The sequence below is a fragment of the Micromys minutus genome (genome assembly GCF_963924665.1).
Source record: "Micromys minutus genome assembly, chromosome: 24".
Classification (NCBI taxonomy): domain Eukaryota; kingdom Metazoa; phylum Chordata; class Mammalia; order Rodentia; family Muridae; genus Micromys; species Micromys minutus.
The window spans coordinates 37,021,623-37,039,526 of NC_137959.1; the positions used below are offsets into that span (position 1 = coordinate 37,021,623).

Below are 17,904 nucleotides of genomic sequence, written 5' to 3' on the forward strand. Positions count from 1 at the left end.
AGAGAGAGAGGGAAAAGGGAAGAAGCTGATAGGAAGACTAGAGCTTGCATGTGTCCTCTAGGACACCTTATACCCTAGTGGCCTATATTATTCAACTAGACGCTCCTTTCTAATTTCCAGCACCTCCCAACCGTACCATCCGACTCTGTATCCATCAGTAGACCTGTCCATCCATGAAGTCAGAGTCTTTGTGACCTAATTTCATCCCCCAAAGCCCCACATGTGAGCACTGCTGCATTATGGAATAAGCTTCACATAGGACAAGGCACCTCCAAGCCATATAACTTTATGCTGTTTAATGGCTGCATGCTATTCCAGTGTGTGCCTATGCATTAAGTTAACCAGGCTCTAGTTTAGGGACGCGGGAAGGTTGCTAACTTTATTGTGCTGTCATTACATGTGATACACCGTGAACCCTCCTCAGTATTTAAGCCTATGCCTTACCCGTGTGGCCGAGCCTTAGCAGCGAGCTCCTCTCCTCACTGGGTGACATATGCAGGTATCGTTGTGATGGCCTGGTTGTTGCTTCAGTGTTCGTTCCTGTGGATTGTTTCTCAAGGATGGTTAGTTAGACTTCTGAGATTCTGACTGGATGATGTGTTTCACATTGGAATAGTTCGATTCTGTCAACTTCAGTGCTCCTGCAGTCAGCATTACTGTACAAAAATATTAGTGTGGAAGCTGCTCTCAGAACGGGGTGGCATAGCTCAATTGCTTTTCATGTTTGAACTGATCTTTTTCTTTGAATGCACCACAGATGGGGACAGACTGATCTGTATCTGTTTTATTTTGGTATCTTACCATCTGTTTATCCTCTATTTTCATCTGTTTATCTGTTTATCATTTATTTAAATTCACTATCTCTTGCTTACCAATTCTGTATTATTTGAATCTGTCTGTTTACCTTTTATCTACCTGTCTGTCTATCTATCGATCGATTGATCAATAGATCTATCCATTTATCTATCATCTATGTACCTATCATCTATCTGTTTGTCTAACATCTATCATCTGTCAATATCTATTATCTGACTCTCTACCATCTATTTGTCTATTATCTAACAGTCTATCATCTATCTGTCATCGAACTGTCTTTGATCTGTCAGTTACCTATTTGTCTCTTCGTTTATCTACCGTCCATCTCTGTTGCCATCCCTTTATTTTCAGGCAGGATCTCACTGTGTAGCCCAGGCTAGCTTTGAACTCAGAATAGTCATCCTGTGTCTGTCTCCTGAGTTCTGGAATTATAGGCATGAGCTACCACACTTGTCCTGATTCTACTACCACTTGATACACAGAGGCTGAAATTCCTGGATCTACCTCAGGCAAGTCTTACTACATCTTTCACATTTCTAATGAAGAAGGTTTCATGAGGTGGTCTCAGAGACCTAGCACGCACTCTTTCCTCCTTTCGTTAAGCCCTAATAGTGTCCCTTTGAGCCAGCTTCAGATGATGGGAATTATCACTGTTATAATTCAGCAGACAGTTTCTTCATGTGGAGTAGCAATCCTAGAGGAATGATTATCTGGAAACATTCAAGTTAGAGGCCTGGGAATAGGAAACACCAGTGGAAACAAAAGTATCTCATGCAGTTTCAAACACCAAATTGTATCCTGGGTTTCTGACTATAGAAACTTTGGTTGTATCTCACTGGTGGGCTTATTCTCTGGGTATTCCTGTTCCCCCAAGCAGGTGGTTACAGAAGCCCAGATTTAGCATCCAAAGCCATGGTTACTGTTTCCTGTTATTGTCTTCCCTGTTGGGGCAATGTAGAGACCCAAGACTGTCACCTTCTTTATGCTTGTTCCCCATACCTTCCCCATATGCTCACCCTTGACATTGCTAGTCTGATTTTCTTCAGACTCCTCCTGATACCCCATTTCTTCACAGGGATCTCATATGGAGTTTCAGGGAAGATTGTCAAGGTCAGTTTAATCCACTGCAGGTTCTGAGTCTGAAAGCCAGCTTGAATGTGATCATACTTTACCTGGCATGGACCATATCTGTACCTGGGTGGGGATATAGTAAGACATATTGCTACCCAGTGGGAGGTTCTGAGTGGTCCAGGGTTTTTTGTTGCAGCAAGAGCTCATTCAGAAGTCCCTGGGCATTTTGGCTCCACATTGACCTTTGGGTGCCAGGCTCTGTCGGTATCTTTAGCTTAATTCTGGAGATGGAGTTGGTTTCTTCATCCACTTGGCTTGTTCCACCCAGGCTTTCTCTTCCAAGTTCCACCCTATCTTCCAGGATCTCCATGTTCCCAATGCTTCATGTCTGTTTCTTAGCCAGTGGAATGATTTTTTTCTCCATTCTCAGTGTTGGGGCAGTGGACTGCCCTCATTCTTGGAATCCCTGTTATATACTGGGTCCAGGAATGGTCCATTACCAAAAAAAAAAAAAAAAAAAAAAAAAAAAAAAAAAGGGCCTAGTCTTCATTTCACAGAGGAGCCAAGGGACTAGTGCCAAACAAGGGCAGTGCCCAGAGCCACATAGCTCAGGGAGAGGGCCCTTGTTTATGCCATCTGCTTTGAAGACCAGTTGGCCCTTCTCCCTGTTATCTGAGTGTCCCGTCCTTAAGTTTTATAGTCTTTGCTTTAGATCCTTTGGTGACAGCCAAATAGTTAGTTTCAGTCATATTTAGAAGAAAAATATAACTTGTCGACATCAATATAGCACCATCCCTCCTCCCCTTCCTCCTCCTCCTTGTGATGGGGTCTCACGCTGTAACACATTCTAGCTGCCCACTCATGGGTAGTCCATTCTGGCCTTGAACTTACGACACTCCTGCTTTAGTCCCTCAAGTGGATAGACTACTGGAATTACTACCAGGGCCTAAAGCTGATCTAAAGTTGAACTTACTAAGGACCAAAATGAATACAATAGACCTTTCTTCTTGTGACAACCTACAACATCTCTGGACATATCAAGATGCTTTTCAGGAATGCTGTACCCCATTTCTGGCTAATTATTGTGGTTAAAAAAGATGTTGTATACCTGGAGAGTGAGTAAGAGTGTGTACTGCTCTTGTGGGGAACCTGAGTTTCAGTCTCAGTGCCCAGATTGGGCAACTCACAATTGACTATAACTCCAGGTTCACGTAACTCAATACCTTCTCTTGGTCTCTGGGCACCTGCATTTACATTCGTGAACTTACATACAGACACACAAGGATACACAATAGTCAAAAATGAAGATAAAGCTGTAGTATGTTGGCAAAGACTAGAAACAGATATACACTATGACCTCGGTAAAATGCTTGAACCTCTGGAAATTTCAGCTTCTTCATCTGTAAAGCGCTGAGTATAGTGTGTGTTTCAAGGCAGAAGTGGTTTGTAGTAAACACCAAGACTTATGGGTAGGTAAAACATTAACACACCGTGGAGGAAGATTAAGTGCTCAGTTAGATGCCAGCTGCCTTGATTAATAGCAGTGATGGATACTAATTTCCTATACATGGAGAGCATGTGAAGCATGCTCTCCTCACCCCACAAGTGACTGGAAGGGGAGCTGTGAGGAGGATGTTTACCAACACAATTTAAGCGGAGTCACGATGACTTGTTTTTATGGCTTTTTCTGTCTGGACTCCCACATTTTGATGGCTGCACACTTAGTCGGTTGATTAGTATTTTCCAGTGCACTTAATATTAGCACTCAGCTGTCATCTGAAAAGCCGTCTTAATTATTTACACGATTGCTTTTCCCTTTGTATTTACTTAGATCTGCTTTTTGCATATATCCAGGAAATGCTATTAAGGGCTCAAGTCACCAGGAACTGCAAGCAGTGGTTATTGAGGAAGGAGTGAGATGAGGGGCACTGGGAGAGAGTTAAGGAGGGAGGGAGGGAGAAAGAGGGAGAAGGAGGGAGGGAGGGAGAAAGAGAGGGAAAAGGAGGGAGGGAGGGAGAAAGAGAGGGAAAAGGAGGGAGGGAGGGAGAAAGAGAGGGAGAAGGAGAGAAGGAGGGAGGGAGGGAGGGAGGGAGGGAGAGAGATTTATTAGTGGCGGTAGGGGAATATGTATGTCACAGAAAGCACATATGCTTGGGTTAATTCTAGCCTCCTGATCCCAGTGCTGCAGTGCTAAATCACTCCAGTTTCTGATGGTGTTGTTTCCAAGTCTGTTTATCTCCCTGGCGTGAAGAAACGCAGGCACTGATGATGCTGTTGTGTCTTGATAGCCTTCGTCATAGGCATCAGAAGCAGAGGCTTTACATGGAGAGAACTTGGTACCAGCCATTATATTGGGCAAGAATCATTGACACTTGGCTTAGATTTTTCTTTCTCAAGACAGAGTCTCCCTGTGTAGTTCTAGCTGACCTAGAACTCATAATATAGGCCAGGCTGCCCTCACAGATGTGCCTGCCATTGTCTCTGCCCTGCACATTGAGGTTCATGTCGTGTGTGGCTGCCCTTACACAGCTGACTCCTTGTTCTCACGCTGTTGTAGTAAGTGTGGATAGGTGGTGGTTTGGACTGCTCAATCACAGCTCTAAGAAGTTCCCTAGAAATCCAGCAGCTTTCTGGCCACCCCAGAGCCGCTCGACAACGTTTTGAGCTGATGGAGCCTTGGTGCTCATAGGAATTTTCTCTTAGTCCCTTTGGATAGGAAAAGATTGCACTTTGTGGTTTGCTTTTCCAGATGTAAGGTATGACAGGTGATGTCTTCTCATGCAATGTGAGCACCTGTAAGTGTGTATGAGTATGTGTGCACACGAATGTGAGTACATGAGTACATGTGTATGTATCTCTGTGTGCAGCTGAGTGTATATATATGTTTGTATTTGTGTGTGTGCATGTGTGCATACATGTGAGTTTTGTGTGTGTGTGTGTGTGTGTGTGTGTGTGTGTGTGTAGGTGTGTAGGTTGTATGTGGAGTGGCTGACATAGAAGCTTTCTGCCTAAGTTAGTGGCTTGCCTTGGAAAACATGATTATCATCTGAGACATTCCAAAGTACAAAGCTCACCCCGTTGTTTTGAATCCCAGCTAAACAAACCCACAAAACCATTAATATTATCACTGTGTCTCAGTTAGGCTTTTATTGCTGTGAAGAGACACTATGAGCATAGCAACTCTTATAAAGGAAAACATTTAATTGGGGCTGGATTACAGTTTCAGAGGTTTAGTTCATTATCATGATGTTGGGAAACATGGCTGCAGGTAGGTAGATATGGTGCTGGAGAAGGAGCTATAAGTTCTACCTCCTGATCTTCAGTCTGCGGAAGGGGACTGAGCCACATTGGACTCACAGTAGCTAGAGCATATGAGACCTCACAGCCTGGCACTACACTGACACACTTCCACCAACAAGGCCACACCTCCTAATAGTGCCACTCTTTGAGTCTGTCATTTAAAACCATGAGTCTGTGAGGCCCATTTCTGCTCAAACCACCACAGTAAGTTACTAGGGAAAGTTCATCCTAAATCAGACTCTGGGTTTTCTCACTTACTTGCTTTAAAAGTCATTCTTCTGCACAGTATTGGATTTCAGTGAATCAAGTCTGATAGAAACCATTCTGTGAGGCAGCAACAGCTGTGTAAACTTGGAGCCAATAAGCATGGTGCTCACAGCAGAGGTCAAAGACGAAGTTCTAAAGTTCCTCCCTGGGACATTTTCACATGTCCTTTACTGTCATCTTCACGTGGGATTGTGTGCTAGGCAGTGTGTTTAGCTTTAACAGTGGAACACATACACCACGTGATTAACCCGTCTGACAGCCAAGGCTTTGGGGGCTGGGTAAGAGGTGTGTACTTCCTGGGGGAAGAGTGGGAGATCTGAATTTGGAAGTACATCATCCCAATTCCCAGCCATTCTGTTGCCTAACCTATAATTCCTGGTGTGTGTTGTTCCTAAAGATTGGCCTGAGTTTTGTCTTAGTTTGTTTTGTTTTCTTTGATCTGTCTGTCTACCCATCAATCTGTCAATCTATCTATCTCTATCTATCTATCTATCTATCTATCTATCTATCTATCTATCTATCTATCTATGCAGCAGTATTTTGCCCGTGACTGTCTGTGTGAGGGTGTCAGATCCCCTGGAACTAGAGCTATGGGCAAGTGTGAGCAGCCGTGTGGGTGCTGGGAACTGAACCCATGTTCTCTGAAGGAACAGTCAGTGCTCTTGACCACTAACTTTCATATGTGCCTGTGTGTGTGTATGTGTGTGTGTGTTTGTGTACATACACTTGTTTATATGTGTGAGTACAGGCACATGCATATCATGGCGCATACGCAGACCATCAGAAAAGTCTTGGGTATTAGAATTTGCCTTCCACTTGTTGGAGAGGCAACATACTACCATATCTGTTCTTTTGTGGTTCTGAGTAGCCCCCCACCCCAAGAACTTCATTCTGCCAGGGAAAGCCCTTTCACCTGCTGAGCCATCTCTGGTTTTCTTGTAGAGAAGAGTGACCTTGAACTTCTGACCCCTGCTTTCACCTCTCATGCATATAGTTCATTGCCTGCCACCATCATGTCCATTTTCTGGTGCTAGGGTTGAACCTAGGCCTTCGTACAGGCCAGGCAAGCACTCTCTCAGCTGAGCCACACACTCCTAGTCTTGACAAGGCTTAAAGGACTCAGCCCGATACTGTATTCCAAGTGCCTCCTCTGTGTGTGAATCAGTGTCTCATGATGGGAAATGTGTCAGTAACTCGAGGGTACCTGTGGTTACCTAGGAAGGAACTTCCCTAGCTCTTTGTAATTTGATGTCATTGATAACTGGGTCAAAGGAGTGCATCTTCCCTTCCACCCCCTCCTTCCTTGTTAAGTGCTATGGACTGTATTTACTGTTCTGCTTAAGTTGCCCATTTGACCTTTCTTGTCACAGGCCCAGGAAAGATTCTTTATCAGTTAATAAATTATTCATCCCCTCGTAGACATAATTGGTTGCTAAAATATTCTGCGTTTTCTCTGTCTTCAGAATGTCTGAAAAATTGCGCCTGGTCCTTCTCCTCCAACTTTTCCATCTCATTTCTCATTCTGGAATCTTTGCACTGACTTACTCTTGACTGTAGCCACCGGTCTTTGATCACCATTTCCGTGTCTTCATTTTTCTTTCCTTTTTGACCATCCCTGGCAGTCTTGAACTGAATCTTTTCAAACTTTATATCCATTATAACCGTTATATAACGAGGGCTGTGGTTCACCGCAGAATTTTAAGAGGACGAGCGGGAAGCACGGGTGGCTAGCTCCCAACCATCACCCCCAATTGCGTGCAGCCTGAAGAAGATCCATCCTTTCAATAATGTGGGTTCCCCTGGGTTCTTATTAAGCAATTTTGACACAGTCAGAAAAGACAGATTTCATCTTCAGATGGTATCTAGCCAGTGGCTGCAAGGTCTGCATCTGGCCACTCAGCTTTTAGCCTGTTATTTAAGAGGGGAAAAATATACTTGAGACTGTTTGTCATGTTTATTATGGGGCATTCAGAGTGCCTCAGATGTACTGTGTATTAGATTAAATAGAACAGAAATAGTCACCGCGCTGATAAAACCATCCAGGCAAGGACAAATAGAGATCAGCAGTGCTGAGGGTGGTGTCTCAGGCTGGCCAGCACGTGGGGCAGCAGGTCAGGGTCAACCCGAGAGAACCAGTTCAAACAGAACTCATTTAGGGCCTTGCTTCGGAGTCCTGGAGACTTGGGTTTGAATTCTGACACAGTTACCCACCGGCGCCCCCGGCTTGTTTCCTGTAGAATGGCATTAGTGACAACTTTCAGGGTCACCACAAGGACAGAGTGCAGCCACCCAGAGCTCTTCTGCATAGAGCTCCGCATGTTGCAGTCCAGAAAGCTGTGTGCACCATTGTTCAACACAGGTCCCTGAAATAGACAGATGCACCCGAGCATCTTGAAAAAGCATCATACCCTTGTTCTGGTTCAGGCTCCTCTTATAAAGATGCCACACACAGGCTGTGGGCTCGAGCAGTATCCATTCCCGAGTGTTGCAGATGATGGCAGTCTGACCACTGTGCCTGCTTGCTTAGGTTCTTGATGAGGATTGTCTTCCCATTTCGTAGCTCATGGTGTCACTTCATGTTAAAGAGCAGAGAAATAGAAGAGACGGTGGGAGAGATAGAGGGGAGGAGGAAAGAAGGGAGGGAGGGAGACACTTCTAAACTGTCTCCCTATTGGATCCCCTCATTTTCCCAGCATTCTCAGTCAATACTGAAATGAGCTGAGAGATAGAAGAACGGAGCCTTCATCTATCCTTAGGAGGTGGAGAGGTGATTGGCGCTGCATGACCTAGAGCTGGCTGGTCTTCCATAGGCTGGGGTTAGTGCTGAAGAGAATTGGAGCTGGCAGAGCCCACCCCATATCCCCAGGGGACCCGTGAGCCCTGGTGTCTGTCCCTGTCCCTGTCAGCTGGAGGATGTAGATGCAACTGAGCTTTGAGAATTCTGCAGAAGGAAGGTTCACAGGTGTGTTGTCATGGTGCCAAAGCCCACGCGTCAGCTCTCTGACAGTTCTCCCTTCAAGAATGGAGCTTGACTTTCCTTCACCCACACGAGCTGGAGCTGGTGAGTTGTCTCAGAGAGCTCCTTGTGCTGGTAGTGATGGAGGTGACTCCCAAGAAAGGCTGTCTGTGCCTCTGGATTTGGGGTACCATATCGGGAGAACACTCAAGCAGCCTTGGGAAGTCTTTGCCACCACAGTGCTAGTTTGAACCCACTCGGAACCCTCTGGCCAGCTCAGCCTTTTATTATGCAGCTGCTACCATGGTCCTTTAGGTTTACACGATAAGTTCTTCTTTCGGGATCACCCAGAGGCTAGAACATTTCCCAGCTAGATTGGACTAGATACAGAATGTGTAGTTTTCAGTCATATGCTTCTGGGGCAAACAGTAGTAACTAACACAGGGGCAGTGGCCTCCAGGGGAGAAGCCATCTCTGAGACAGACTGGACCCCGCAACCCAAAGTGTAAGGCGTCTGAAGTTTGAAGTGGCTTTCCAGGTGCCTCGCATGTTACAGCATCCCAGGTTAGGGGCCTCCCTTTGCTATGGACTCCCTTCATGGGTCAACACAGTCATCCCATCCTGCTTCTGTGTGAATTAATTAGAAAGGCCTCCTTTATAGCAGGGGGGTGTGGGGGAGAGCATCTTCTTCCCTGGACCACCAGACAGAGGTCTGGGCTCCTTCCCCGGAGTGCTATTGGCTACCTTCTCAGAACCCAACTAATACGCACATCTCTCAAATTCCCTAAATAATAAATCCAAAGTTATTGAAGCTATCAGGTTACTGGGAGTTGGCAGTGAGGCTGCCCTCACTCATTTCTTTGCAACCCTTGTCCCTCTTTTATTATTGAAGCTTGGGATTCTCATGGTAAGGCTAGGCAGCTAGGGAACCTCAGCCCCTGAATCTTGCAAGCAGGCAGCAGCCGCGGGAGCTCGGGTCTGCTTTGCCTTTCCCTGGAGTTAATGAATCAGCGCACACCAAGGGCACAGTCTGCCTTTAACTGATGGGGGAATACCACATTTATTCACTCAACAATTCTGGGATCTCCAATGGTTCCAACTACAAGGCAGTCTGCAACCCGTTAGGCCAGGAGAAACTTCAATGCAGCTTTGTAATAGCTTTGTTGTTGTTTATTGAGAGGGACTAATTAACTTTGATTATTGCACTAATATTATGGCACTTTGACAGCCCTTCAGATTTATGACTCTGGGAAAATAAACAAATGAAATGCAGGTGCTGGAGCAGAAAGGCTCAGTCATTACTGAACTTTAATTACGTGCAATGTGTAGCCAGGAGAGAATTGGTTGATGAATTACAGGATGCTTAAAACCAGCCCCAAACTGAAAGCAGAGAGAGGACAAAAGTATAAGTGTAGAGGAGGCTGGAAAGATGCTGTACTTAAGGTGGGGAGAGCGAGGACTTTCGCACTGCTCTCTGCGGTGTCTCATTGACTAATCTCGGCCGTTTCCAGTGCTGCAGAAACTCACAAAGTGCTTTTCAAGGCTGAATCAGCATCACCTGAGAACATGCTAGACACGCAGATTCTTGGGTCCTGCCCAGAACCACCAGTTCAGAGTCTCTGGAGGTGGGGACTCAAGGAAATCTGGGTACACACAGAAGCCGAGATACATTACCACCTGGTTTCCTGCCCTTTGTGTTTGCTAAAAGATAAAAATTTTATCTTTGCTTACAGAAGTTAAATTTCGTCCTAACCCAGATCCCGAGCCACCCCAGAGATTTTCAGCCCCAACAAAGCACCTTTACCTTATCTTATGCTCCATCTTGCTGGCCCTTGGTCAACCCTCCTTTTAAACTGAGAATCCTGATAATAGGGATGGCAGCTAGCATGATGCTGTAGGTGCTGTGTTAAGTACTTCTAGTTCTTCACTTTAGCACATGGTAATGATGGTCCTGTCCGTACATTAATTAATGAATTCTGTCTTCCTGCAAAGATCTTAAGGCATAGAGGTATCGAGGACCGTGTGCAAACTCACATGACATAGATGCCACAGGCATGAAGTGCTTTCAGGGTAACACTCCTGCTTGTCCAGGTCTTTTGTCACATCCTCTCTGGGCCTCAGAATACCCAGGCACAGGAGGTATTTTACCAAATACTCATGGAAAGAACAAGTAGGCAGTAAAGGCTGATCGCCAACCGAGTCATGGACGTTGAAACCCAGATAGCACCATCCTGTGCTTGATTCCCTTTGGGAAGGTGACCGGCACAAGGTATATATAACCAGACATGTCTAAAGTTTTGTGTGTTGTGAGTCGATTAGCCTGTTGGGATTTTTGGGGTCTCCAATTCTTCAACTACTTTCTAGCTTGTTCAAAAAGAAGTAGCTATTTGTGGAAGACCACAGTACAGTATTTATTCCTGCTCACTGGACGTTACTAATCCTTCACCGACTGGAAGTAGCCAGGCTCCCCACTCATGCAGGTCCTGGAAGAGCTGACTGTGATGGACAGTGGACTAATAAACAAACAGCCTTGAGGGGCAGGAAGGAGAAGCTTTACATAAAAAGATTGGCTCCAGAGGCCAAACCGAAGGGCGGAGGGGACGAGATAAAGAGCTAGTCAGGCAGGGTGGAACACACTGGCAATCCTAGCATTTGGGAGGAGAAGGCAGGAGAATTGCCGTGTTTTGAGGACAAGTCAGTGATGTAGGAAGCGGAAGGCCAGCAGATAGATTCCATAGGCCTGCGGTCTTCACCTGAGTGTGTGTAGACAGGGAGAGGAGGGACTTGGATGGCTGTTTGGTTCTTTGCTTCTGCCGGAATTAATTGCACCAGTAATTGTTTTAAAACACCCAAGATGTTGTTAGAGTTTGAGAAGGCAAACACATAAAACCTCTCTGGCTTCCCGTTGCCCAGGTCAGAAAACCAGCAAGGGTTGGCTACGCGTACACTCCACTTGCTTCTTGGTTAATGAGTGTTCAAAGTGACAAGTGGTGATATTTGCTGAGATTAGATGCATGTATCTCTGTGTGTGTATGCGGACAGAGGAAAGGAGGAGAAAAAAGAACAGAAATGGGCTGGTAACATGGAGGCAGGACAGATAGACAAAGGCAGGAAGACACAGAAGAGCTGGAAACGTTCCTGGCAGCATCTTAAGGAGTGTTCTCTTGGAGCGGCCTGGGCAGGATGAGGGAGTAAGATCACTGTTTCTTATGTCCCCTGGTCATTTCTTGCTTAGAAGGGAAGAAATTAGAATTGTTGAGCTATGATTTGTTTTAATCAGAAAGAAATTGTCTAACATAAATCTCTTCACGAGCGCTGGAAAAGCCCTAAAGCGTCTGGGGGGCAAATATCAATACTTTGCAAAGGAGGAATGATTGTTCCAATTCGTGGCTTAATTGACTTTAAGCCTTAATGAAAGTCAGGCCAGGGCAGGCAGCGCACACTGCAGCCTGGATCAGCAGCGAGATCTGAACCAGGGAAGGAGGAATTTAGGGGAGTTTCAGTCCTTTGCTGCTGATGCTGTGTTCTGATTAGCTGGGGCCACCGAATATCAGATAATACTTCTTTTTCTCCCTATGAAGAGAACACATTTTTTCTTCCTGACTAGTATCGTAATTTAGTTTAGATTACAGCTTCTCCCTCACCCCAATTGGAAGCATCCGTTTATGTTGGATTATCATTCCCCAAATGAAATTTCATTGATGCCGTGTATAATTGAATATAGATTTTTTTTTTCAAAAAAGCATAGTATATATATTTAAATTTGTAAGTGGACAAGATGGAGTATATGAGGACTTTATTTAGGAAGAATAAATGGCTCCCAAAGGCAGCCCAGTGGTTGTTGGAAAGGATTCTTTTAGCATCCACACATCTCCGTTTGTTGGGTATCTGGGAGGGCTGCAAAGCCTCGCTGACCTCATCAGCCTAAAAGGGTTGGACCGTAAAGTACATGGTGCAGGTCTAAGCAGCAGACCCAGCCTACAGTCTGCCTGAGCCTGTCTTGTTTGTACCACATGAGAGCCGGGTACCCTTCACTTCCTGTTGTGTCTATGACACGGTGTTGCCAGGAGTGTCCAAATAGTATCCAAAGTTGTGCAGATCGACTCCAGTGTTGCTCACCAGGAACTAAGAATGATACCAGAGCCCTTAGATTGGTATCTGGGCATAATATCCAAATGCCGGCCGAGATGAGAAATAATCGAAAGCTAACCCAGTGGGGCTGGGGGTCTGTCTCACAAACATGATGACTCGTTTAATCCCAGGAACTTATATTACAAGAAGACTAGATTTGTTGTTGCACACTTTTAACCCCGGCTCTGGGGAGATAGAGACAGGTAGATCCCTGGGTCTCCATGGCCAGCCAACTTCATCTACTTGGCAAGTTCCAGGCCACTGAGACCCTGTCTCAAGAAGGTGGACGGTGCCTGAGGAGTGTCAGCCCAGGTTGTCTTCTCCATCCTACTACGGTGTGTGCACACGTGTACATGCATGAGTGTGCACATTGCACACTCGAACAAGATAGAGAAAAAAAAAAAACCTCTCTTGTGTCACACATGCCAAATGGCCTCACCTGTCCAGCTCCTGTCCGATCACTGAGCCATCCTGCCCCTTGTTCTGGCCGTATCAGAACCACGGCGGCGCCTGACCTTCCCACCTCCCTGCGTCTTGGCACAGTCTGTTTCCTCAGCCTGGAGGGCTCACAGCCAGCCTGTCCACCTGCCATATGTCCCTGTGTCCCTCAAGTCTCTGCTCATGCCCGGCTCTTCTCCAGAGTCTCCCCAGGATTCTCTGGCTGGGATACAATCCTGCTCTCCCCTTTCAGAAGTACCTGCCCTGCCCCCACCTCTCTCAGCCAGGTACTGTGCTGAGCACTGTGGAGAAAGCAGAGAGCTTCCTGACTCCCAGGAACTTACAGACTGTTGTTTGGCTTCATTTAGTTAACTTCTGATTGGCGTAGGCTACCATTGTGACATAAAGTACTTTGTCACGCTCACCTCCCCCACACCCCTTCCCCCACGCTCCCCTCCCTATTCACGTTCCTCAGCGTCCGTCTTTCACTTCCATGTCCCCTTTAGCGTTCGGCTTTTAAATTATGCATTGATTGATTACAGCATTGATCACATTGTGTATCGACCATTTGTCGGATGGGCTCCTTATTTAGTGAACAGATACTTGTGGACACCTGTACACGTAGTCTACTGGGTTCTGAGAGCGTGTGTGTGTACACACCTCATTGTCCTTGTCCTCATGGAGCCTGAGTGACAGACATGTGAATGAATAATACAGAGTATCCAAGATATCGGGGGTGGAGGGGTGTGTGTGTGTATGTGTGTGTGTGTGTGTGTGTGTGTGTGCGCGTGTGTGCGCGCGCGCGCATGTGTGTCTGTCTGTCTGTCTAGTGTGAAGGTAGATGGGGTTGAGATATGGTTACGGCCTGAGGTCAGTCTTACATGGGCGATGGGCAGACATGTTTAGAGCTGTGTCACCCAGCCTGACATTGAACTTCTGGTCCTCCTGTCTATCTCCTTAATGCTGGGATTTTAGACATGCACCACCAAGCTTCACTGGAAAGATTATTTATTTATTTATTCATGTATTTGTGTACTAATGTATTCATCTATTTTTGGTGCTGCTAGGCTGGTCCGTGGTTAAGAACAGAGCTTTGGATTCAGACCAAGGTTGGCTGGAACCCTCCCTGTCTCTACATTTCTGTAGTTGTGTGGAAATCTTAGCTATAGTGGACTTCCATGTGCCCCCAGCTTTCTGCGGTAGATGGGCCTACTGCTTCCCTGCATCACAAGACGATTGCCAAGTGTCACCGGGACTGCAGTGTCCTGCTCATGGTGCTAGAAGCCTCTGCTTGTCACTCCTCCCTGCTTTGCACATCCTCCCTCTTCTCTTCCCATCAGCAGCCCTCCTGCCTCAGCAGGGCAGGCCTCAGGCCAGACACAGCATCCTGTGGGTCCGTCATCTTCAAGCTCAAAGGGAAGCTTCCTCACCGTGGTATTGGATTTTGCAGGACGGTGACAGCTTCTACAAACCTCTGGTCCGCGAACCAATTTGGAGAAAATTGAATCATTCTCTGCGCCTTTTGGCTCGGTTCCTAAAAGCCTGCACAAACACCCTGGGCAGGCTTCAGCAACTTCACATCAAGGGCTCAATCACAGCTTCAAAATAAAAACATCCCTCATTGCTCTCCGAGTGTGGAGCTGGATGTGGGGCCTGTTACAAACCTTGCAGCTACAGATAACACTCCTTTATCCCAAACACACGGCATTATCAGAAGGTCCTCACAGGCAGAGTCCTCTCAGTGGGCTCTGTGCTTCGCCGTACATGGGTTAAGGATGTGGGGAAGAAGAGCTCACCTGCACCTGCAGCCCCAGGTAGGCTCTGTGTGTTCGAGTCTCCCTCAGAGTGCTTTCATATTCCAGTCTGTAAAAGCAAGCTGAGCTCTGCAGGGGTCACGTAGCCCTTCCTCATCATGGCAGAGCCACCAGCCAACGTGTGCACACACTCTCCTCAGCAAAGAGCCCTCTGTCGAAATGACTGTGAATCTAGTAACTGGCAGCCTCGAGTGGTTCATGATTTGCAGAGGATTTTATATGTGAAGGGAAACGGATGGATTAAAAATATTAAACAGCGTAGCCAGGACCCACATGGATGGATTGTTGAGATCTATTTTCCCCTCTACTCTAAACATATGGCATGAATTTTTCCACCCTCATTACGGTTGCTGAGAGAAGGCAAAGGCAAATATTGATATTTCATTCATGTTTTACGGTGAAAACACTGTCTGGTTTGTTTATACAGTTCGACTATCACAGTTTTTATGGTTGGCAATGAAACCACTGTAAAGCCAAGCCTGGGTTATATAGCAGATGCGATAAGTCCTCACATTCAGGGAGACTCCCAGGACATGATAGCGAATGTCACATGTATAGAATGAACAACTGAATTGTGGGTCAGGACAGGCTAGTCAAGACGTATTATCTAACAGTCCCCGTAGACTCTCCAGGGAACAAAGCTAGCAAGATCTCTTGTTTAGATCGGCTCTCTAGCCTGAGTTGCCAGGAGTGCTGTGAAGGGTGGGGCTTGCAGCCCATGTAGCTGGATGCTGTGCAGAGGAAGGGAGAGGCTTGCTCGTTTGTATTACAGCTAAGCTTCTGCTCACAAGTGACACCTTCCACCAAGGCTCACATCCCATGGGCCAGTGCTAGTATCATGGCATTTCCAAGTTTGGGGGTTACCTGCTGCCGTGTGTATGTGGACAGGGGCAGATGGCTGGATAGTTCTTCATGCAGCCAGCCGTTGAGACGTTCCTGTCTTCATTGTCCCTAGACTGATCATCCCAGAACCCTGCCCATGTCCTCATCTGCCAGCCCATATCTCTTTAAAACATCCTGTACAAATGAAACATAACACTTCTCTCTTCCCTGCCACTCTCTCCCTCTTTTAGAGACTGGGTGTCTCCCTAGGCCTGGCTCTGTAGACCAGGCTGGCTTTGAACTCAGTGATCTACCTGCCTCTTTCTCCCGAGTCCCAAAATGAAAGACGTAGCCACTACCACCCATCTTGACATTTTTTCCTTTAAAACGTTTTGGACAAATTGCTGACGAGATAGTGTGTGGGGTAGAGGCACTTGCTGCTAAACTTTGATGACTTGAGTTTAATTCCCAGGGCCTACAGGGTGGACAGGAGAGAACCAACTGCTTTGGACTGGACCCATGCTTGAGGGCATCTATGCACCCACATGGAAATAGTGAATAAAATTCTCGAGCAAACTGAGGGCTCTGACCATCACATGTGCATGTCACACGTGTATTTTGTCCTACACTTTACAGATCTTGGAGCATGCTTTCCTTTCCACCCCTCTAAAGAAGAGAATCTTTGTTTTCTGCATGTATTTTCTTTAGCATCCTTTCTTTAGGCTCCGTTGTGATTCTGAAGATCTAAAAGGAATCAATTACATGGAAGTGAGCTGTTTTGAACATCAGATGAGCAGCCGTGTCTGAGGCTGAATCCACAAGGATGCACGTTTGGGGCTGTGCGACAGAGGACCAAGATTTTAATTTCTTTGAGTCTCCATTTTAACAGGTGCAGGTTAAAGAGCCCGATAACGATGCTTTTGTGTTCACCGTTGTACTGGTGTTTGCACGTCTACAATTTAGCATGTACGGAGAACTGCACACTGATGGCTCTCCGTAAGCTTGACTTTCATCTCCACAATCGCTGTGTAACAGACCACTGTGTAACAGAGCCCTCAGTGGGTAGATGCATGTTTTTTCTTCATCCCGTTCGTTGAATGACTGAACGCACAGACACGTTTTTTTCTGGCTTCCGTTAGCTTTCTGTCTTGAGGTTGAAGAAACTCCAAGTCTCCATAATAAATCATGTGTGGCCAACTCCCCAGATGCAACAGCACGCAGATAGCTGGTGACCTTCTGATTTCCCCTCCTAACAATTCCCTATCGAAGTCTTCCTCCTCAAAGGCATGCGATAACCGCGATCGCATTTAAGCAGATCTCTTGGCAGGCATGGGAGGAGGGTCCTGCCGATGTTGGTGCTGTGATGGGTGTTTCCCAAGCATTGAGGCCTCCTAACGTTTCGCTTCCATTAAGCATCATGGACACATTCCAAGAATTTAATTAATATAGCATCACTACCTTCGTTGTGATTCCTCAGTAGGGTTATGAGAACCTGGGAGTGTTCAGTTGATTAAATGGCATTTTCTGTGGGTTTCCAACGACCGCTTTCCACGGAATTTAGTACCTGACAGTGCCTATTAAATCGGTACTGTTAAAAAGGGGTGACAAAGGACAGACATGTTTAGATCACAGTGCAGAACAGTTCTCTTACTCACACAGGGGGAAATGCTTATAAAAGTATACAATTTGCCATAATGGGGTTTTATTTAAATAGTAAGACCACAACCTGGAGATGCTTAGAAGCTGATATTAGAAAAGGATGATCTTATAGAGTAGAGCAGTAAGGTGTGCACCATCATGAGATAGTCCAGGGTGGAAAAAAAAAATCACCGGGTGAGGGAGAAGGAAGGTTAGTGACAGACATACAGGTGGAAGACTCTCCACAGGTGCTGGGGGAAAGAACATGCTCCTTAAAGTTGTAGAGGAATTTTCTTTGGACACTGGAGAAAATGAGCTTCCCTTTGTAATGTGTCCTCTCTCTCTCTCTGTCTCTCTCTGTCTCTCTCTGTCTCTCTCTGTCTCTCTCTCTCTCTCTCTCTCTCTGTGTGTGTGTGTGTGAGAGAGAGAGAGAGAGAGAGAGAGAGAGAGACAGAGAGAGACAGAGAGAGACAGAGAGAGACAGAGGGACAGAGAGAGACAGAGAGAGACAGAGAGAGAACGCACTCTGGCTGGCCTGAAACTCAATATCCACCATGCTAGCCTTAAACTCTGAGATCCACCTGCCCCTTTCTCCCAAGTGCTGGGATTGAAGGTGTGTACCACTGTGGCTGACATGTTTTTAAGAGCTAT

General features: G+C 46.2%; 1 protein-coding gene across 1 annotated transcript in view; it reads left to right on the plus strand.

The window, feature by feature from the left end:
* WWOX (WW domain containing oxidoreductase) overlaps positions 1 to 17,904 on the plus strand; it is an 875,039-nt gene that overhangs the window by 46,674 nt on the left and 810,461 nt on the right. The window lies entirely within an intron of this gene.